This window comes from Oncorhynchus keta, chromosome 27 (genome assembly GCF_023373465.1).
Source record: "Oncorhynchus keta strain PuntledgeMale-10-30-2019 chromosome 27, Oket_V2, whole genome shotgun sequence".
Taxonomy (NCBI): domain Eukaryota; kingdom Metazoa; phylum Chordata; class Actinopteri; order Salmoniformes; family Salmonidae; genus Oncorhynchus; species Oncorhynchus keta.
The window spans coordinates 9873915-9899231 of record NC_068447.1 but is presented as its reverse complement, the minus strand read 5'-3'; the positions used below and the strand labels follow the sequence as shown (position 1 = coordinate 9899231).

The 25317-nt window shown below is 43.8% G+C and overlaps 1 protein-coding gene across 1 annotated transcript in view; it reads left to right on the top strand.

Moving 5' to 3' along the window:
- The first annotated feature begins 6319 nt into the window (after positions 1 to 6319).
- The window catches only part of LOC118376472 (uncharacterized), a 36621-nt gene continuing 17623 nt past the window's right edge, over positions 6320 to 25317 (top strand). Inside the window, exon 1 of the mRNA XM_052481605.1 lies at positions 6320 to 6556. The gene's annotated coding sequence lies outside the window, so the exon portion shown is untranslated. The remainder of the gene's footprint in view (positions 6557 to 25317) is intronic.

The following is a 25317-nucleotide window of genomic DNA, read 5'->3' as shown; positions in this document are numbered from 1 at the left end:
CACAAAAGAACTATGGTCAGAACGTGACAGTACCCCCCTCTGGATGGGCATCTGTCCGCGGTGGACCCCACTCCACCATTGTCTTTGTCCACCTCTTTAGCGTCCTTTGAGTAGCGACCCTCGCTGCCGACCTTGGTCTAGGAAGGGACCCACTGGAATGAGGAGCGCCTCTGGACTGAGGGGTGCCTCATGACTGAAGAAACTCCTCCGGACTGAGGGACTGCTCTGGACTGAAAGGCAGCTCATGACTGAGAGGTAGCTCATGACTGAGCGGTAGATCATGACCGAGAGGTAGCTCATGACCGAGAGGTAGCTCATGACCGAGGGGTAGCTCATGACCGAGGGGTAGCTCATGACCGAGGGGTAGCTCAGGACCGAGGAGTAGCTCAGGACCGAGAGGTAGCTCAGGACCGAGAGGTAGCTCAGGACTGAGGGGTAGCTCAGGCTGGTTGACGGCTCTGGCAGCTTCTGGCTGACTGGCGGCTCTGGCGGATCCTGGCAGACTGGCGGCTCTGGCGGCTCCTTGCAGACTGGCGGCTCTGGCGGCTCCTTGCAGACTGGCGGCTCTGGCGGCTCCTTGCAGACTGGCGGCTCTGGCGGCTCCTTGCAGACTGGCGGCTCTGGCGGCTCCTTGCAGACTGGCGGCTCTGGCGGCTCATGACAGATGGGAGACTCTAGCAGCTCTGGACAGACGGGAGACTCTAGCAGCTCTGGACAGACGGGAGACTCTAGCAGCTCTGGACAGGCGGGAGACTCTAGCAGCTCTGGACAGGTGGGAGACTCTAGCAGCTCTGGACAGGCGGGAGACTCTAGCAGCTCTGGACAGGCGAGGCGCACTGTAGGCCTGGTATGTGCTGCCGGCACTGGTGGTACTGGGCCGAGGACACGCACCTCAGGGTGAGTGCGGGGAGGAGGAACAGGGAGTACTGGGCTCTGGACACGCACAGGAAGCCTGGTGCGGGGGGCTGCCACCGGAGGGCTGGTGCGTGTAGGTGGCACTGGATAGACCAGACCGTGCAGGCGCACTGGAGCTCTTGAGCACCGAGCCTGCCTAAGGCTCGATGCCCACTCTAGCCCGGCCGATACGAGGAGCTGGAATGTACCGCACCGGGCTATGCATCCGCACTGGAGACACCGTGCGCTCCACAGCATAACACGGTGCCTGCCCGGTCTCTCTCGCTCTCCGGTAAGCACAGGAAGTTGGCGCAGGTCTCCTACCTGGCTTCCCCATACTCCCTGTGTGCCCCCCCCAATACATTTTTGGGGCTGCCTCTCGGGCTTCCTACCGCGCCGCCTTGCTCGTTCCGCCAACTCCATTCTCCTGTAAGCCTCCTCGCACTGCTCCAGCGAATCCCAGGCGGCTCCGGCACTCTCCCTGGGTCGACCGCCCACCTGTCTATCTCTTCCCAAGTTGTATAGTCCAGATTCTGCTCCCATGTCCTGAAATCCTGACATCGCTGCGTCTCCTGCTCCTGCCTGTTGCCACGCTGCTTGGTCCTGTTGAGGTGGGTGGTTATGTAACGGTTTTCTTCCGTTGAAGGAGAGGAGGACCAAAATGCAATGTGGTTCGTGTCCAACATGTTTAATGAAAGACGATAACGTGAACACTACACAAATACAAACTAACAAACGTGGAAAAACCCGAAACAGTCCTATCTGGTGCAGAGAACACAAATACAGGAAACAACCACCCACAAACCCCAACACAGTCCTATCTGGTGCAGAGAACACAAAGACAGGAAACAACCACCCACAAACCCCAACACAAAACAACATTTACATTACATTTACATTTAAGTCATTTAGCAGACGCTCTTATCCAGAGCGACTTACAAATTGGTGCATTCACCTTATGACATCCAGTAGAATAGTCACTTTACAATAGTGCATCTAAATCTTAAAGGGGGGGGGTGAGAAGGATTACTTATCCTATCCTAGGTATTCCTTAAAGAGGTGGGGTTTCAGGTGTCTCCGGAAGGTGGTGATTGACTCCGCTGTCCTGGCGTCGTGAGGGAGTTTGTTCCACCATTGGGGGGCCAGAGCAGCGAACAGTTTTGACTGGGCTGAGCGGGAACTGTACTTCCTCAGTGGTAGGGAGGCGAGCAGGCCAGAGGTGGATGAACGCAGTGCCCTTGTTTGGGTGTAGGGCCTGATCAGAGCCTGGAGGTACTGAGGTGCCGTTCCCCTCACAGCTCCGTAGGCAAGCACCATGGTCTTGTAGCGGATGCGAGCTTCAACTGGAAGCCAGTGGAGAGAGCGGAGGAGCGGGGTGACGTGGGAGAACTTGGGAAGGTTGAACACCAGACGGGCTGCGGCGTTCTGGATGAGTTGTAGGGGTTTAATGGCACAGGCAGGGAGCCCAGCCAACAGCGAGTTGCAGTAATCCAGACGGGAGATGACAAGTGCCTGGATTAGGACCTGCGCCGCTTCCTGTGTGAGGCAGGGTCGTACTCTGCGGATGTTGTAGAGCATGAACCTACAGAAACGGGCCACCGCCTTGATGTTAGTTGAGAACGACAGGGTGTTGTCCAGGATCACGCCAAGGTTCTTAGCGCTCTGGGAGGAGGACACAATGGAGTTGTCAACCGTGATGGCGAGATCATGGAACGGGCAGTCCTTCCCGGGAGGAAGAGCAGCTCCGTCTTGCCGAGGTTCAGCTTGAGGTGGTGATCCGTCATCCACACTGATATGTCTGCCAGACATGCAGAGATGCGATTCGCCACCTGGTCATCAGAAGGGGAAAGGAGAAGATTAATTGTGTGTCGTCTGCATAGCAATGATAGGAGAGACCATGTGAGGTTATGACAGAGCCAAGTGACTTGGTGTATAGCGAGAATAGGAGAGGGCCTAGAACAGAGCCCTGGGGGACACCAGTGGTGAGAGCGCGTGGTGAGGAGACAGATTCTCGCCACGCCACCTGGTAGGAGCGACCTGTCAGGTAGGACGCAATCCAAGCGTGGGCCGCGCCGGAGATGCCCAACTCGGAGAGGGTGGAGAGGAGGATCTGATGGTTCACAGTATCGAAGGCAGCCGATAGGTCTAGAAGGATGAGAGCAGAGGAGAGAGAGTTAGCTTTAGCGGTGCGGAGCGCCTCCGTGATACAGAGAAGAGCAGTCTCAGTTGAATGACTAGTCTTGAAACCTGACTGATTTGGATCAAGAAGGTCATTCAGAGAGAGATAGCGGGAGAGCTGGCCAAGGACGGCACGTTCAAGAGTTTTGGAGAGAAAAGAAAGAAGGGATACTGGTCTGTAGTTGTTGACATCGGAGGGATTGAGTGTAGGTTTTTTCAGAAGGGGTGCAACTCTCGCTCTCTTGAGGACGGAAGGGACGTAGCCAGCTGTCAGGGATGAGTTGATGAGCGAGGTGAGGTAAGGGAGCTACCTAAATATGGTTCCCAATCAGAGACAATGACTAACATCTGCCTCTGATTGAGAACCATATCAGGCCATACATAGAAACGGACAAACTAGACACACAACATAGAATGCCCATCCAGCAACACTAAAATGAGGAAAACACAAAAGAACTATGGTCAGAACGTGACACAAACAGACACATTAAGGAGGAGTACTGGCATCATTCAGTCTTTCCGACTTGGCATCAATCACTTCAATATCTAGAAACGACCGTAATTCAAGCAGTTTGTGCCCGGTGGTGTTTTTGAATCAATCCTATAACTCTCTTGTTGAGTTTCCGTGTGTCTGCAGTATCCGTTAGGGTGGAGAATGACTGACAAAAGGGCCGGACAAACAGACAGAAGTGTTTGGTTGTTCAACCCATTCTGTTCAGTGTTCAAGAAGTTCAGGAATCAGGAAACTCTCTAAGGTGTTGTGGCCCAGCAGCATTGTTGGGCTAAGAGACAGGGGTGTCATTGTGTTCGCTATCATATTCACAGGTCATAAACATGCATAACTTCTGCTGTCCTGCATTATTTCACAACCTTCTGTCACAACTTAACCTTCACACGTCACTGTTTAAACCCCATGACCACAGCCACAGTCAAAGTGGGTTGAGTTGACATAAAATTGTGAATTGCTCATAATATTGCTTTCACAGCGAGCAAAGTGTCCTGTTTTTTCCAATCAGAAAATGTACAGTACCAGTCAAAAGGTTTGGACACACCTACTCATTACAAGGTTTTTCTTTATTTTTACTATGTATTTCTACATTGTAGAATAATAGTGAAGACATCAAAACTATGAAATAACACATATGGAATTGGGTAGTAACCAAAAAAGTGTTCATCAAATCCAGATATATGTTATATTTTAAATTCTTCAAAACAGCCACCCTTTGCCTTGAACACAGCTTTGCACACATTTAGCATTCTCTCAACCAGCTTCATGAGGAAGTCACCATGAATTCATTTCAATTAATAGGTGTGCCTTGTTAAAAGTTCATTTGTGGATTATCTTTCCCTCTTAATGTTTTTGAGCCAATCAGGTGTGTTTTGACAAGGTAGGGGTGGTATATAGAAGATAGCCCTATTTGGTCCATATTATGCAAAAACAGCTCACATAAACAAAGAGAAACAACAGTCAATCATTACTTTCAATCCTGAAAATGTCAAGAACTTTGAAAGTTTCTTCAAGCGCAGTCACTTATTAAACCATCAAGTGCTATGATGAAACTGTCATGAGGACCACCACAGGAAAGGAAGACATGACCTCTGCTGCAGAGGATAAGTTGATTAGAGTTAACTGCACCTCAGATTGCAGCCCAAAGAAATGCTTCAGAGTTCAAGTAAAAGACACATCAACTGTTCAACTGTTCAGAGGAGACTGCGTGAATCAGGCCTTCATAGTCAAATTGCTGCAAAGAATTTCTGCAAAGAAACTACTACTAAAGGACACCGATAAGACTTGCTTGGGCCAAGAAACACAAGCAATGGATATTAAACTGGTGGAAATCTGTCCTTTGGTCTGATGAGTCCAAATGTTTTATTTCTGGTTCCAACCGCCGTGTCTTTGTGAGACGCAGAGTAGGTGAACAGATGATCTCAGTATGTGTGTTTCCCACCGTGAAGCATGAAGGAGGTGTGATGATGTGGGGGTGCTTTTCTGTTGTCAGTGATTTATTTAGAATTAAAGGCACACGTAACCAGCATGGCTACCACAGCATTCTGCAGCGATACACCATCCCAGTTGATTTGCACTTAGTGGGACTATCATTTCTTTTTCAACAGGACAATGACTCAAAACACACCTCCAGGCTGTGTAAGGGCTATTTGACCAAGGAGAGTGATGGAGTGCTGCATCAGATGACCTGGCCTCCACAATCACGCGACCTCAACCCAATTGAGATGGTTTGGGATGAGTTGGACTGCAGAGTGAAGGAAAAGCAGCCAATAAATGCTCAGCATATGTGGGAACTCCTTCAAGACTGTTAGAAAAGCATTCCTCTTGAAGCTGGTTGAGAGAATGTCAAGAGTGTGCAAAGCTGTCATCAAGGCAAAGGGTGGCTACTTTGAATAATCTAAAATATTAACATATATTTGGATTTGTTTAACACTTTTTTTGATACTACATGATTCCATGTGTGTTATTTCATAGTTTTGATGTCTTCACTATTATTCTAAAATGTAGAAAATAGTAAAAAAAAATAAAGAAAAACCCTTGAATGAGTAGGTGTGTCCAAACCTTTTGACTGGTACTCTATGTCCTACAGCAATCACTGTAATTGTGACTGGCAATGTTTTATCACACAATTCTGATTCATAGTTCATCTCACGTAGAGCTCGGAGGGAAACTGGATAATTGTGTCCACACTCCACCCCATTTGTAAATAAAAGAGTAATACCTGGTATGATTCTAAAACATTTGGAGAAATGCCCAATCAGCATGGTTGTATTTAAAACCTCAAAATACCCTTTTTCACCTTCTGAGCAAGTTTGCTAATCCTCTCAAATTGTGAGAGTACTTCATGTAACACAAATCATTATTTATTATATTCTATAGTTACTCAATTATAACTCAATGTTTATAGACCCTGAATTCATGTCATTTTGTGTTGTTTTTTATTTCATTTTTGTTTTATCTCTGCCTCTTTTTAGTTCTGAAACGTAAGAGTGAAAAGTTCATGTTGTGTTTGAGTTATCCTATGGCTTCTGTCTGCTCTCTAAAGGTTAATAAATCTGGATGGTCCGGTTTTTGCTGGATTTCTGCAGAACCGGAATATCAAGGGAGAACTGGCCTGGGCATCCGTGTTTGTGTTCTCTAGCACCGCTCAGACCTGTTTCCCCTGGGGTGGAGATGGGGGGGGGGGGTGGCTTTCCCTTGTGTGTATTTCCTCTCTCTCTCTCTCTCTCTCTCTCTCTCTCTCTCTCTCTCTCTCTCTCTCTCTCTCTCTCTCTCTCTCTCTCTCTCTCTCTCTGTTACCTTATCCATCTCTATCTCTGGCACTGACCAACCAGCTCTCCAGAGCTAAGGAGGAGAAGAGACAGACTAGACTGCAAGGGATTGACAGACAGAGGGACAGACTAGACTGCAAGGGATTGACAGACAGAAGGACAGACAGACAGAGTGACGGGTCCTCATTGGGGACCTGGAAAAAAGGTGAGTGTGCCTGTTGACAGTGTGTGGTGGGGAGCTGGGGCCTGTAAAGTTTGGGACGGGTTGCTGGGTGGGCCGGTGCCAGGAGGCATGCTGGGCAGGAGAGTCTATTCATTAGCATACAGGAAAGGACTGTTTCCTTATGCGTCCTTCTCATTGAATCCTCGTTAGAACAGGGAATACATAGACAATGGATGGAAATGAGGATTCATCTGTATAATGAAGGACAGGATGATATTCAAATGCGTTATTTACAGTTATATATATATATATTTATGGTTAATGTTATCTTCTTCCTAACAGCGTCTTGTATGATCATTGATTGAACCACATGATTGTTTTGAATAACAAAAACAGTATAGTGAAGTGTGCATTTGTTCACATTGAATTTGACGGGTTAATGGTTTGTGGATTAACGGTGATATAAATCCGTGTGTTGATTTGGGGGCAGAGGAGGTGACAGAACAGGAAAGGAACAGTTTGTTACTGTAGCCTGTGTATTTTCTCAGAGCACAGATATTTAACATGTTGTGACAATAACCTACTGTTGGGTCCTATGTCTATTTCCCAACACTGTGTTGTACAGGATTGTAGGATTAAAGGTGGCAATCTGGGATCCATTTTTTTATGTGTGGATAAAACTTGTTGAAAAAACGATCATGTTGAGCTAACGGAGGGCAGTCCTTTACATCGATAACTCTGTCGATACATATAGGAGTAGTTCAACTTCTCTTCCCTATCCCCTAACTGTTTACCCCCCCCAAAAAAAATGGCGGGATGTCCAATCAGTTGTTTTTCGATTCCTGGATTTCCCTCTTTTTTTTTTCTTTTTTTTTTACGTCAGGAACATTATAACTGAAATATGTCTATTTCTATAGAAAATGTAGCCTTGTCACTTGCTGTCGTTGCATGCATGAGTGTCTGTCTGTCATTGTCTAATTTCGGGAAAATATGTTCCAATTCTGTGACGGATCAGGCTTTATTCACACAGCGTGCACAAGACTGTGATTTTAAATGTGTGCAACAGATACTTCAGCCACCTCCCTGTATCCTTTCATACGACAGCCTTTCCTGTTCTCAGTGTGTTGAGCTCTGCATCTCCTCCTTTCTTGTTCAAACATAGTTATGCAGTGCAGAGCTACACAGCTACACAGGTATACAGCTACACAGCTACACAGGTACACAGCTACACAGCTACACAGGTATACAGCTACACAGCTACACAGGTACACAGCTACACAGGTATACAGCTACACAGCTACACAGGTATACAGCTACACAGCTACACAGGTATACAGCTACACAGCTACACAGGTACACAGCTACACAGCTACACAGCTACACAGGTATACAGCTACACAGCTACACAGCTACACAGCTACACAGGTACACAGCTACACAGGTATACAGCTACACAGCTACACAGCTACACAGGTATACAGCTACACAGGTATACAGCTACACAGCTACACAGGTATACAGCTACACAGGTACACAGCTACACAGCTACACAGGTATACAGCTACACAGGTACACAGCTACACAGGTATACAGCTACACAGCTACACAGGTATACAGCTACACAGCTACACAGGTATACAGCTACACAGCTACACAGGTATACAGCTACACAGCTACACAGGTATACAGCTACACAGCTACACAGGTACACAGCTACACAGGTATACAGCTACACAGCTACACAGCTACACAGCTACACAGCTACACAGGTACATAGGTACACAGGTACACACCTACACAGCTACACAGCTACACAGCTACACATGTATACAGCTACACAGCTACACAGCTACACAGGTACACAGCTACACAGGTATACAGCTACACAGCTACACAGGTATACAGCTACACAGGTATACAGCTACACAGCTACACAGGTACACAGCTACACAGCTACACAGCTGCACAGGTATACAGCTACACAGGTATACAGCTACACAGCTACACAGCTACACAGCTACACAGCTACACAGGTACACAGGTACACAGGTACACAGCTACACAGCTACACAGCTACACAGCTACACAGGTACACAGCTACACAGGTATACAGCTACACAGCTACACAGCTACACAGGTATACAGCTACACAGGTATACAGCTACACAGGTATACAGCTACACAGGTACACAGCTACACAGCTACACAGTTACACAGGTATACAGTTACACAGGTATACAGCTACACAGCTACACAGGTATACAGCTACACAGCTACACAGCTACAAAGGTACACAGCTACACAGCTACACAGGTATATATCTACACAGCTACACAGGTATACAGCTACACAGGTACACAGCTACACAGCTACACAGGTATACAGCTACACAGGTACACAGCTACACAGCTACACAGCTACACAGCTACACAGGTATACAGCTACACAGCTACACAGCTACACAGGTATACAGCTACACAGCTACACAGCTACACAGCTACACAGGTATACAGCTACACAGCTACACAGGTATACAGCTACACAGGTATACAGCTACACAGCTACACAGGTACACAGTTACACAGCTACACAGGTATACAGCTACACAGGTATACAGCTACACAGGTGCACAGCTACACAGCTACACAGGTATACAGCTACACAGCTACACAGGTACACAGCTACACAGCTACACAGCTACACAGGTATACAGCTACACAGCTACACAGCTACACAGCTACACAGGTACACAGCTACACAGGTATACAGCTACACAGCTACACAGCTACACAGGTATACAGCTACACAGGTATACAGCTACACAGCTACACAGGTATACAGCTACACAGGTACACAGCTACACAGCTACACAGGTATACAGCTACACAGCTACACAGCTACACAGGTATACAGCTACACAGCTACACAGGTATACAGCTACACAGCTACACAGGTATACAGCTACACAGCTACACAGGTATACAGCTACACAGCTACACAGGTATACAGCTACACAGCTACACAGGTACACAGCTACACAGGTATACAGCTACACAGCTACACAGCTACACAGCTACACAGCTACACAGGTACATAGGTACACAGGTACACACCTACACAGCTACACAGCTACACAGCTACACATGTATACAGCTACACAGCTACACAGCTACACAGGTACACAGCTACACAGGTATACAGCTACACAGCTACACAGGTATACAGCTACACAGGTATACAGCTACACAGCTACACAGGTACACAGCTACACAGCTACACAGCTGCACAGGTATACAGCTACACAGGTATACAGCTACACAGCTACACAGCTACACAGCTACACAGCTACACAGGTACATAGGTACACAGGTACACAACTACACAGCTACACAGCTACACAGCTACACAGGTACACAGCTACACAGGTATACAGCTACACAGCTACACAGCTACACAGGTATACAGCTACACAGGTATACAGCTACACAGGTATACAGCTACACAGGTACACAGCTACACAGCTACACAGTTACACAGGTATACAGTTACACAGGTATACAGCTACACAGCTACACAGGTATACAGCTACACAGCTACACAGCTACAAAGGTACACAGCTACACAGCTACACAGGTATATATCTACACAGCTACACAGGTATACAGCTACACAGGTACACAGCTACACAGCTACACAGGTATACAGCTACACAGGTACACAGCTACACAGCTACACAGCTACACAGCTACACAGGTATACAGCTACACAGCTACACAGCTACACAGGTATACAGCTACACAGCTACACAGCTACACAGCTACACAGGTATACAGCTACACAGCTACACAGGTATACAGCTACACAGGTATACAGCTACACAGCTACACAGGTACACAGTTACACAGCTACACAGGTATACAGCTACACAGGTATACAGCTACACAGGTGCACAGCTACACAGCTACACAGGTATACAGCTACACAGGTACACAGCTACACAGCTACACAGGTGTACAGCTACACAGCTACACAGGTATATAGCTACACAGCTACACAGGTATACAGCTACACAGGTACACAGCTACACAGCTACACAGCTACACAGGTATACAGCTACACAGCTACACAGGTATACAGCTACACAGGTACACAGCTACACAGCTACACAGGTAGACAGCTACACAGCTACACAGGTATACAGCTACACAGGTATACAGCTACACAGCTACACAGGTACACAGGTACACAGCTACACAGGTATACAGCTACACAGCTACACAGGTATACAGCTACACAGGTGCACAGCTACACAGCTACACAGGTATACAGCTACACAGCTACAGAGCGACACAGGTACACAGCTACACAGGTATACAGCTACACAGGTATACAGCTACACAGCTACACAGGTATACAGCAACACAGCAACACAGGTATACAGCTACACAGCTACACAGCTACACAGGTATACAGCTACACAGCTACACAGGTAGACAGCTACACAGCTACACAGGTATACAGCTACACAGGTATACAGCTACACAGCTACACAGGTACACTTGTACACAGCTACACAGATATACAGCTACACAGCTACACAGGTATACAGCTACACAGGTGCACAGCTACACAGCTACACAGGTATACAGCTACACAGCTACACAGCGACACAGGTACACAGCTACACAGGTATACAGCTACACAGGTATACAGCTACACAGCTACACAGCTACACAGGTATACAGCAACACAGCTACACAGCTACACAGCTACACAGCTACACAGCAACACAGCTACACAACTAGAAAGGCTATACAGCAACACAGGTATACAGCTACACAGGGTATACAGCTACACAGGTATACAGCAACACAGCAACACAGCCACACAGCTACACAGCAAAACAGCAACACAGCAAAACAGCTATACAGCTAGAAAAGCTACACAGCTACACAGCTGCACAGCTACACAGCTATACAGCTAGAAAAGCTACACAGCTACACAGATACAAAGCTACACAGATACACAGCTATACAGCTAAACAGAAAAACTAGAAAAGCTGTATATACATTTAGAGCACTAGGACAGATACAGATATATAGATTTGGATATGAGTAATTTAGGTCTATTGATCTGTGAACTCTTTTAAAAAAAGAGGGGAGAGTAGATTATTGATAACTGAAAATGGACCTCGATCAATCTACAATGTACATGTATGTAATATGTGTGTATGTCACAGTTTGAACTGAGAGCCTGTTAAGCAACACTCTGTGAGCAGGGAAAGGCAGACCGTTGGACAGACAGGTCTTCTCTTGCTTTGCTGCAACATTTGGGACAGTTAAGAGACAACGTATCCTGACATGCTGCTTCTGAGAACAGCTCAGATCAAAAAATGCTTCACTGTGTTTAGAGTGTGTTGACACACCCTCTCACCCTCCCCTTCTATTGGGAATTACGCAGAGACAAGTACAACAGATAATTAAATAGAGAAGAAGGCCTAAGTTAAAACAAATGGTTTATGTTATATTAAATAAAAATGTCCATGGAATAGTCAACAGCATTGATCCTCACAGAAGATACTGTACTACTCCTCTAGACATGTTATAGTCTACTGTACTGCTCCACTAGACATGTTATAGTCTACTGTACTGCTCCTCTCCTCTAGACATGTTATAGTCTACTGTACTGCTCCTCTAGACATGTTATAGTCTATTGTACTGCTTCTCTAGACATGTTATTGTCTAATGTACTGCTCCTCTAGACATGTTATAGTCTACTGTACTGCTCCACTAGACATGTTATAGTCTACTGTACTGCTCCTCTCCTCTAGACATGTTATAGTCTACTGTACTGCTCCTCTAGACATGTTATAGTCTATTGTACTGCTTCTCTAGACATGTTATTGTCTAATGTACTGCTCCTCTAGACATGTTATAGTCTACTGTACTGCTCCACTAGACATGTTATAGTCTACTGTACTGCTCCACTAGACATGGTATAGTCTACTGTACTGCTCCTCTAGACATGTTATAGTCTACTGTACTGCTCCACTAGACATGTTATAGTCTACTGTACTGCTCCACTCCTCTAGACATGTTATAGTCTACTGTACTGCTCCTCTAGACATGTTATAGTCTACTGTACTGCTCCACTCCTCTAGACATGTTATAGTCTACTGTACTGCTCCACTCCTCTAGACATGTTATAGTCTACTGTACTGCTCCTCTAGACATGTTATAGTCTACTGTACTGCTCCTCGAGACATGTTATAGTCTACTGTACTGCTCCTCTAGACATGTTATAGTCTACTGTACTGCTCCACTCCTCTAGACATGTTATAGTCACTGTACTGCTCCACTCCTCTAGACATGTTATAGACTACTGTACTGCTCCTCTAGACATGTTATAGTCTACTGTACTGCTCCTCTAGACATGTTATAGTCTACTGTACTGCTCCTCTAGACATGTTATAGTCTACTGTACTGCTCCTCTCCTCTAGACATGTTATAGTCTACTGTACTGCTCCACTAGACATGTTATAGTCTACTGTACTGCTCCACTAGATATGTTATAGTCTACTGTACTGCTCCTCTAGACATGTTATAGTCTACTGTACTGTTCATCTAGACATGTTATAGTCTACTGTACTGCTCCACTAGACATGGTATAGTCTACTGTACTGCTCCTCTAGACATGTTATAGTCTACTGTACTGCTCCACTAGACATGTTATAGTCTACTGTACTGCTCCACTCCTCTAGACATGTTATAGTCTACTGTACTGCTCCTCTAGACATGTTATAGTCTACTGTACTGCTCCACTCCTCTAGACATGTTATAGTCTACTGTACTGCTCCACTCCTCTAGACATGTTATAGTCTACTGTACTGCTCCTCTAGACATGTTATAGTCTACTGTACTGCTCCTCGAGACATGTTATAGTCTACTGTACTGCTCCTCTAGACATGTTATAGTCTACTGTACTGCTCCACTCCTCTAGACATGTTATAGTCACTGTACTGCTCCACTCCTCTAGACATGTTATAGACTACTGTACTGCTCCTCTAGACATGTTATAGTCTACTGTACTGCTCCTCTAGACATGTTATAGTCTACTGTACTGCTCCTCTAGACATGTTATAGTCTACTGTACTGCTCCTCTCCTCTAGACATGTTATAGTCTACTGTACTGCTCCACTAGACATGTTATAGTCTACTGTACTGCTCCACTAGATATGTTATAGTCTACTGTACTGCTCCTCTAGACATGTTATAGTCTACTGTACTGTTCATCTAGACATGTTATAGTCTACTGTACTGCTCCACTAGACATGTTATAGTCTACTGTACTGCTCCACTCCTCTAGACATGTTATAGTCTACTGTACTGCTCCTCTCCTCTTGACATGTTATAGTCTACTGTACTGCTCCTCTCCTCTAGACATGTTATAGTCTACTGTACTGCTCCTCTAGACATGTTATAGTCTACTGTACTACTCCTCTAGACATGTTATAGTCTACTGTACTACTCCTCTAGACATGTTATAGTCTACTGTACTGCTCCTCTAGACATGTTATAGTCTACTGTACTGCTCCTCTAGACATGTTATAGTCTACTGTACTGCTCCTCTAGACATGTTATAGTCCACTGTACTGCTCCACTAGACATGTTATAGTCTACTGTACTGCTCCACTAGAAATTATATAGTCTACTGTACTGCTCCACTATACATGTTATAGTCTACTGTACTGCTCCACTCCTCTAGACATGTTATAGTCTACTGTACTGCTCCACTAGACATGTTATAGTCTACTGTACTGTTCCTCTAGACATGTTATAGTCTACTGTACTGCTCCACTAGATATGTTATGGTCTACTGTACTGTTCCTCTAGACATGTTATAGTCTACTCTACTGCTCCACTAGACGTGTTATAGTCTACTGTACTGCTCCTCTTATCTAGAAATGTTATAATCTACTGCTCCTCTCCTCTAGACATGTTATAGTGTTAGTCTACTGTACTGCTCCTCTTGACATGTAATAGTCTACTGTACTGCTCCACTAGACATGTTATCGTCTACTGTACTGTTCCTCTAGACATGTTATAGTCTACTGTACTGCTCCACTAGACATGTTATAGTCTACTGTACTGCTCCACTAGACATGTTATAGTCTACTGTACTGCTCCACTCCTCTAGACATGTTATAGTCTGCTGTACTGCTCCTCTCCTCTTGACATGTTATAGTCTACTGTACTGCTCCTCTCCTCTAGACATGTTATAGTCTACTGTACTGCTCCTCTAGACATGTTATAGTCTACTGTACTGCTCCTCTCCTCTAGACATGTTATAGTCTGCTGTACTGCTCCTCTCCTCTTGACATGGCATAGTCTACTGTACTGCTCCTCTCCTCTAGACATGTTATAGTCTACTGTACTGCTCCACTCGATATGTTATAGTCTACTGTACTGCTCCTCTAGACATGTTATAGTCTACTGTACTGCTCCACTAGACATGTTATAGTCTACTGTACTGCTCCACTAGACATGTTATAGTCTACTGTACTGCTCCTCTCCTCTAGACATGTTATAGTCTACTGTACTGCTCCACTAGACATGTTATAGTCTACTGTATTGCTCCACTAGACATGTTATAGTCTACTGTACTGCTCCACTCCTCTAGACATGTTATAGTCTATTGTACTGCTCCTCTAGACATGTTATAGTCTACTGCTCCTCTCCTCTAGACATGTTATAGTCCACTGTACTGCTCCACTAGACATGTTATAGTCTACTGTACTACTCCTCTAGACATGTTATAGTCTACTGTACTGCTCCTCTCCTCTAGACATGTTATAGCCTACTGCTCCTCTCCTCTAGAAATGTTATAGTCTACTGTACTGCTCCACTCCTCTAGACATGTTATAGTCTGCTGTACTGCTCCTCTCCTCTTGACATGTTATAGTCTACTGTACTGCTCCTCTCCTCTAGACATGTTATAGTCTACTGTACTGCTCCTCTAGACATGTTATAGTGTACTGTACTACTCCTCTAGACATGTTATAGTCTACTGTACTGCTCCTCACCTCTAGACATGTGATAGTCTACTGTACTACTCCTCTAGACATGTTATAGTCTACTGTACTGCTCCACTAGACATGTTATAGTCTACTGTACTGCTCCACTCCACGAGACATGTTATAGTCTACTGTACTGCTCCACTAGACATGTTATAGTCTACTGTACTGCTCCTCTAGACATGTTATAGTCTACTGTACTGCTCCACTAGACATGTTATAGTCTACTGTACTGCTCCTCTAGACATGTTATAGTCCACTGTACTGCTCCACTAGACATGTTATAGTCTACTGTACTGCTCCTCTAGACATGTTATAGTCTACTGTACTGCTCCTCTCCTCTAGACATGTTATAGTCTACTGCTCCTCTCCTCTAGACATGTTATAGTCCACTGTACTGCTCCACTAGACATGTTATAGTCTACTGTACTACTCCTCTAGACATGTTATAGTCTACTGTACTGCTCCTCTAAATATGTTATAGTCTACTGTACTCCTCCACTCCTCTAGACATGTTTTAGTCTACTGTACTGCTCCTCTAGACATGTTATAGTCTACTGTACTGCTCCTCTAGACATGTTATAGTCTACTGTACTGCTCCTCTAGACATGTTATAGTCTACTGTACTGCTCCTCTAGACATGTTATAGTCTACTGTACTGCTCCTCTAGACATGTTATAGTCCACTGTACTGCTCCACTAGACATGTTATAGTCTACTGTACTGCTCCACTAGAAATGATATAGTCTACTGTACTGCTCCACTATACATGTTATAGTCTACTGTACTGCTCCACTCCTCTAGACATGTTATAGTCTACTGTCCACTAGACACGTTATAGTCTACTGTACTGCTCCTCTAGACATGTTATAGTCTACTGTACTGCTCCACTAGACATGTTATAGTCTACTGTACTGTTCCTCTAGACATGTTATAGTCTACTGTACTGCTCCACTAGATATGTTATGGTCTACTGTACTGTTCCTCTAGACATGTTATAGTCTACTGTACTGCTCCACTAGACATGTTATAGTCTACTGTACTGCTCCACTAGACATGTTATAGTCTACTGTACTGCTCCTCTCCTCTAGACATGTTATAGTCTACTGTACTGCGCCACTCCTCTAGACATGTTATAGTCTACTGTACTGCTCCTCACCTCTAGACATGTTATAGTCTACTGTACTGCTCCACTACATGTTATAGTCTACTGTACTGCTCCACTCCTCTAGACATGTTATAGTCTACTGTACTGCTAATCTAGACATGTTATAGTCTACTGTACTGCTCCTCACCTCTAGACATGTGATAGTCTACTGTACGACTCCTCTAGACATGTTATAGTCTACTGTACTGCTCCACTAGACATGTTATAGTCTACTGTACTGCTCCTCTAGACATGTTATAGTCTACTGTACTGCTCCACTAGACATGTTATAGTCTACTGTACTGCTCCTCTCCTCTAGACATGTTATAGTCTACTGTACTCCTCTAAACATGTTATAGTCTACTGTACTGCTCCACTAGACATGTTAGTCTACTGTACTGTTCCTCTAGACATGTTATAGTCTACTGTACTGCTCCACTAGACATGTTATAGTCTACTGTACTGCTCCACTAGACATGTTATAGTCTACTGTACTGCTCCACTCCTCTAGACATGTTATAGTCTGCTGTACTGCATAGTCTCTTGACATGTTATAGTCTACCTGTCTACTCTCCTCTAGACATGTTATAGTCTACTGTACTGCTCCTCTAGACATGTTATAGTCTACTGTACTGCTCCTCTAGACATGTTATAGTCTACTGTACTGCTCCTCTAGACATGTTATAGTCTACTGTACTGCTCCACTAGACATGTTATAGTCTACTGTACTGCTCCACTAGACATGTTATAGTCTGCTGTACTGCTCCTCACCTCTAGACATGTTATAGTCTACTGTACTGCTCCCCTAGACATGTTATAGTCTACTGTATTGCTCCACTAGACATGTTATAGTCTACTGTACTGCTCCACTCCTCTAGACATGTTATAGTCTATTGTACTGCTCCTCTAGACATGTTATAGTCTACTGTACTGCTCCTCACCTCTAGACATGTTATAGTCTACTGTACTACTCCTCTAGACATGTTATAGTCTACTGTACTGCTCCACTAGACATGTTATAGTCTACTGTACTGCTCCTCTTATCTAGAAATGTTATAGTCTACTGCTCCTCTCCTCTAGACATGTTATAGTGTTAGTCTACTGTACTGCTCCTCTTGACATGTAATAGTCTACTGTACTGCTCCACTAGACATGTTATCCTCTACTGTACTGTTCCTCTAGACATGTTATAGTCTACTGTACTGCTCCACTAGACATGTTATAGTCTACTGTACTGCTCCACTAGACATGTTATAGTCTACTGTACTGCTCCACTCCTCTAGACATGTTATAGTCTGCTGTACTGCTCCTCTCCTCTTGACATGTTATAGTCTACTGTACTGCTCCTCTAGACATGTTATAGTCTACTGTACTGCTCCTCTCCTCTAGACATGTTATAGTCTGCTGTACTGCTCCTCTCCTCTTGACATGTCATAGTCTACTGTACTGCTCCTCTCCTCTAGACATGTTATAGTCTACTGTACTGCTCCACTCGATATGTTATAGTCTACTGTACTGCTCCTCTAGACATGTTATAGTCTACTGTACTGCTCCACTAGACATGTTATAGTCTACTGTACTGCTCCACTAGACATGTTATAGTCTACTGTACTGCTCCTCGCCTCTAGACATGTTATAGTCTACTGTACTGCTCCACTAGACATGTTATAGTCTACTGTATTGCTCCACTAGACATGTTATAGTCTACTGTACTGCTCCACTCCTCTAGACATGTTATAGTCTATTGTACTGCTCCTCTAGACATGTTATAGTCTACTGCTCCTCTCCTCTAGACATGTTATAGTCCACTGTACTGCTCCACTAGACATGTTATAGTCTACTGTACTACTCCTCTAGACATGTTATAGTCTACTGTACTGCTCCTCTCCTCTAGACATGTTATAGTCTACTGCTCCTCTCCTCTAGAAATGTTATAGTCTACTGTACTGCTCCACTCCTCTAGACATGTTATAGTCTGCTGTACTGCTCCTCTCCTCTTGACATGTTATAGTCTACTGTACTGCTCCTCTCCTCTAGACATGTTATAGTCTACTGTACTGCTCCTCTAGACATGTTATAGTGTACTGTACTACTCCTCTAGACATGTTATAGTCTACTGTACTGCTCCTCACCTCTAGACATGTGATAGTCTACTGTACTAGTCTACTAGACATGTTATAGTCTACTGTACTGCTCCACTAGACATGTTATAGTCTACTGTACTGCTCCACTCCACGAGACATGTTATAGTCTACTGTACTGCTCCACTAGACATGTTATAGTCTACTGTACTGCTCCACTAGACATGTTATAGTCTACTGTACTGCTCCTCTAGACATGTTATAGTCTACTGTACTGCTCCACTAGACATGTTATAGTCTACTGTACTGCTCCTCTAGACATGTTATAGTCTACTGTACTGCTCTTCTAGACATGTTATAGTCTACTGTACTGCTACTCGAGACATGTTATAGTCTACTGTACTGCTCCTCTAGACGTGTTATAGTCCACTGTACTGCTCCACTAGACATGTTATAGTCTACTGTACTGCTCCACTCCACGAGACATGTTATAGTCTACTGTACTGCTCCACTAGACATGTTATAGTCTACTGTACTGCTCCTCTAGACGTGTTATAGTCCACTGTACTGCTCCACTAGACATGTTATAGTCTACTGTACTGCTCCTCTAGACATGTTATAGTCTACTGTACTGCTCCTCTCCTCTAGACATGTTATAGTCTACTGCTCCTCTCCTCTAGACATGTTATAGTCCACTGTACTGCTCCACTAGACATGTTATAGTCTACTGTACTACTCCTCTAGACATGTTATAGTCTACTGTACTGCTCCTCTAGACATGTTATAGTCTACTGTACTGCTCCTCTAGACATGTTATAGTCTACTGTACTGCTCCTCTAGACATGTTATAGTCTACTGTACTGCTCCTCTAGACATGTTATAGTCTACTGTACTGCTGTCTAGACATGTTATAGTCCACTGTACTGCTCCACTAGACATGTTATAGTCTACTGTACTGCTCCACTAGAAATGATATAGTCTACTGTACTGCTCCACGTTACATGTTATAGTCTACTGTACTGCTCCACTCCTCTAGACATGTTATAGTCTACTGTACTGACGTTACCACTAGACATGTTATAGTCTACTGTACTCTCCTCTAGACATGTTATAGTCTACTGTACTGCTCCACTAGACATGTTATAGTCTACTGTACTGTTCCTCTAGACATGTTATAGTCTACTGTACTGCTCCACTAGATATGTTATGGTCTACTGTACTGTTCCTCTAGACATGTTATAGTCTACTGTACTGCTCCTCTAGACATGTTATAGTCTACTGTACTGCTCCTCTCCTCTAGACATGTTATAGTCTACTGTACTGCCACGTTAGACATGTTATAGTCTACTGTACTGCTCCTCTCCTCTTGACATGTTATAGTCTACTGTACTGCTCCTCACCTCTAGACATGTTATAGTCTACTGTACTGCTCCACTACATGTTATAGTCTACTGTACTGCTCCACCGTCTAGACATGTTATAGTCTACTGTACTGCTAATCTAGACATGTTATAGTCTACTGTACTGATGTTACCTCTAGACATGTGATAGTCTACTGTAGTCTACTGTCTAGACATGTTATAGTCTACTGTACTGCTCCACTAGACATGTTATAGTCTACTGTACTGCTCCTCTAGACATGTTATAGTCTACTGTACTGCTCCACTAGACATGTTATAGTCTACTGTACTGCTCCACTAGACATGTTATAGTCCACTGTACTACTCCTCTAGACATGTTATAGTCTACTGTACTGTTACCTAGTCTACTAGACATGTTATAGTCTACTGTCCTCTCCTCTAAACATGTTATAGTCTACTGTACTGCTCCACTAGACATGTTATAGTCTACTGTACTGATGTTCCATCCTCTAGACATGTTATAGTCTGCTTACCTGTCTACTCCTCTTGACATGTTATAGTCTACTGTACTGCTCCTCTCCTCTAGACATGTTATAGTCTACTGTACTGCTCCTCTAGACATGTTATAGTCTACTGTACTGCTCCTCTCCTCTAGACATGTTATAGTCTACTGTACTGCTCCCCTAGACATGTTATAGTCTACTGTATTGCTCCACTAGACATGTTATAGTCTACTGTACTACTCCTCTAGACATGTTATAGTCTACTGTACTGCTCCTCGAGACATGTTATAGTCTACTGTACTGCTCCTCTAGACATGTTATAGTCTACTGTACTGCTCCTCTAGACATGTTATAGTCCACTGTACTTCTCCACTAGACATGTTATAGTCTACTGTACTGCTCCACTAGACATGATATAGTCTACTGTACTGTTACATGTTATAGTCTACTGTACTGCTCCACTCGATATGTTATAGTCTACTGTACTGCTCCACTAGACATGTTATAGTCTACTGTACTCTCCACTAGACATGTTATAGTATACTGTACTGCTCCTCTCCTCTTGATATGTTATAGTCTACTGTACTGCGTTCCTCTAGACATGTTATAGTCTACTGTACTGCTCCTCTCCTCTAGACATGTTATAGTCTACTGTACTGCTCCACTTGACATGTTATAGTCTACTGTACTGCTCCTCTAGACATGTTATAGTCTACTGTACTGCTCCACTAGACATGTTATAGTCTACTGTACTGCTCCACTAGACATGTTATAGTCTACTGTACTGCTCCACTCCTCTAGACATGTTATAGTCTACTGTACTGCTCCTCTAGACATGTTATAGTCTACTGTACTGCTCCTCACCTCTAGACATGTGATAGTCTACTGTACTACTCCTCTAGACATGTTATAGTCTACTGTACTGCTCCACTAGACATGTTATAGTCTACTGTACTGCTCCACTAGACATGTTATAGTCTACTGTACTGCTCCTCTCCTCTAGACATGTTATAGTCTACTGTACTGCTCCTCTAGACATGTTATAGTCTACTGTACTGCTCCTCTCCTCTAGACATGTTATAGTCTACTGTACTGCGCCACTCCTCTAGACATGTTATAGTCTACTGTACTGCTCCTCTCCTCTTGACATGTTATAGTCTACTGTACATGTCTCACCTCTAGACATGTTATAGTCTACTGTACTGCTCCTCTAGACATGTTATAGTCTACTGTACTGCTCCTCACCTCTAGACATGTTATAGTCTACTGTACTGTTCCACTACATGTTATAGTCTACTGTACTGCTCCACTCTGTTACCATAGTCTAGACATGTTATAGTCTACTGTACTGCTAATCTAGACATGTTATAGTCTACTGTACTGCTCCTCACCTCTAGACATGTGATAGTCTACTGTACTACTCCTCTAGACATGTTATAGTCTACTGTACTGCTCCACTAGACATGTTATAGTCTACTGTACTGCTCCTCTAGACATGTTATAGTCTACTGTACTGCTCCACTAGACATGTTATAGTCTACTGTACTGCTCCTCTCCTCTAGACATGTTATAGTCTACTGCTCCTCTCCTCTAAACATGTTATAGTCTACTGTACTGCTCCACTAGACATGTTATCGTCTACTGTACTGTTCCTCTAGACATGTTATAGTCTACTGTACTGCTCCACTAGACATGTTATAGTCTACTGTACTGCTCCACTAGACATGTTATAGTCTACTGTACTGCTCCACTCCTCTAGACATGTTATAGTCTGCTTACTAGTCTACTCCTCTTGACATGTTATAGTCTACTGTACTGCTCATAGTCTACTCTCCTCTAGACATGTTATAGTCTACTGTACTGCTCCTCTAGACATGTTATAGTCTACTGTACTGCTCCTCTACCTCTAGACATGTTATAGTCTACTGTACTGCTCCCCTAGACATGTTATAGTCTACTGTACTTGTTCCATAGACATGTTATAGTCTACTGTACTGTCCACTCCTCTAGACATGTTATAGTCTACTGTACTGCTCCTCTAGACATGTTATAGTCTACTGTACTGCTCCTCACCTCTACATGTTATAGTCTACTGTACTGATGTTAGACATGTTATAGTCTACTGTACTGCTCCACTAGACATGTTATAGTCTACTGTACTGCGTTCCCTTATCTAGAAATGTTATAGTCTACTGTCCTCTAGACATGTTATAGTGTTAGTCTACTGTACTGCTCCTCTTGACATGTAATAGTCTACTGTACTGTTGTCTAGACATGTTATAGTCTACTGTACTGCTCCACTAGACATGTTATAGTCTACTGTACTGCTGCACTAGACATGTTATAGTCTACTGTACTGCTCCACTCCTCTAGACATGTTATAGTCTGTACTGTACTGTTACCATCCTCTGACATGTTATAGTCTACTGTACTCTCCTCTCCTCTAGACATGTTATAGTCTGCTGTACTGCTCTACTCCTCTGACATGTTATAGTCTACTGTACTGCTCCTCTCCTCTAGACATGTTATAGTCTGCTGTACTGCTCTACTCCTCTTGACATGTCATAGTCTACTGTACTGCTCCTCTCCTCTAGACATGTTATAGTCTACTGTACTGCTCCACCGATATGTTATAGTCTACTGTACTGCTCCTCTAGACATGTTATAGTCTACTGTACTGCTCCACTAGACATGTTATAGTCTACTGTACTGCTCCACTAGACATGTTATAGTCTACTGTACTGCTCCTTCCTCTAGACATGTTATAGTCTACTGTAGCTCCACTAGACATGTTATAGTCTACTGTATTGCTCCACTAGACATGTTATAGTCTACTGTACTGCTCCACTCCTCTAGACATGTTATAGTCTATTGTACTGCTCCTCTAGACATGTTATAGTCTACTGCTCCTCTCCTCTAGACATGTTATAGTCCACTGTACTGCTCCACTAGACATGTTATAGTCTACTGTACTGACTCCTCTAGACATGTTATAGTCTACTGTACTGCTCCTCTCCTCTAGACATGTTATAGTCTACTGCTCCTCTCCTCTAGAAATGTTATAGTCTACTGTACTGCTCCACTCCTCTAGACATGTTATAGTCTGCTGTACTGCTCCTCTCCTCTTGACATGTTATAGTCTACTGTACTGCTCCTCTCCTCTAGACATGTTATAGTCTACTGTACTGCTCCTCTAGACATGTTATAGTGTACTGTACTACTCCTCTAGACATGTTATAGTCTACTGTACTGCTCCTCACCTCTAGACATGTGATAGTCTACTGTACTACTCCTCTAGACATGTTATAGTCTACTGTACTGCTCCACTAGACTGTTATAGTCTACTGTACTGATGTCCACGAGACATGTTATAGTCTACTGTACTGATGTTCCACTAGACATGTTATAGTCTACTGTACTGCTCCACTAGACATGTTATAGTCTACTGTACTGCTCCTCTAGACATGTTATAGTCTACTGTACTGCTCGTTACATGTTATAGTCTACTGTACTGATGTTACATGTTATAGTCTACTGTACTGCTCTTTAGACATGTTATAGTCTACTGTACTGATGTTACCATAGTCTACTGTACTGCTCCTCTAGACATGTTATAGTCTACTGTACTGCTCCTCTAGACATGTTATAGTCCACTGTACTGCTCCACTAGACATGTTATAGTCTACTGTACTGCTCCTCTAGACATGTTATAGTCTACTGTACTGCTCCTCTCCTCTAGACATGTTATAGTCTACTGCTCCTCTCCTCTAGACATGTTATAGTCCACTGTACTGCTCTGATGTCACTAGACATGTTATAGTCTACTGTACTACTCCTCTAGACATGTTATAGTCTACTGTACTGCTCCTCTAAATATGTTATAGTCTACTGTACTCCTCCTCTCCTCTAGACATGTTATAGTCTACTGTACTGCTCCTCTAGACATGTTATAGTCTACTGTACTGCTCCTCTAGACATGTTATAGTCTACTGTACTGCTCCTCTAGACATGTTATAGTCTACTGTACTGCTCCTCTAGACATGTTATAGTCCACTGTACTGCTCCACTAGACATGTTATAGTCTACTGTACTGCTCCACTAGAAATGATATAGTCTACTGTACTGCTCCACTATACATGTTATAGTCTACTGTACTGCTCCACTCCTCTAGACATGTTATAGTCTGCTGTACTACTCCACTAGACATGTTATAGTCTACTGTACTGCTCCTCTAGACATGTTATAGTCTACTGTACTGCTCCACTAGACATGTTATAGTCTACTGTACTGTTCCTCTAGACATGTTATAGTCTACTGTACTGCTCCACTAGATATGTTATGGTCTACTGTACTGTTCCTCTAGACATGTTATAGTCTACTGTACTGCTCCTCTAGACATGTTATAGTCTACTGTACTGCTCCTCTCCTCTAGACATGTTATAGTCTACTGTACTGCGCCACTCCTCTAGACATGTTATAGTCTACTGTACTGCTCCTCTCCTCTTGACATGTTATAGTCTACTGTACTGCTCCTCACCTCTAGACATGTTATAGTCTACTGTACTGCTCCACTACATGTTATAGTCTACTGTACTGCTCCACTCCTCTAGACATGTTATAGTCTACTGTACTGCTAATC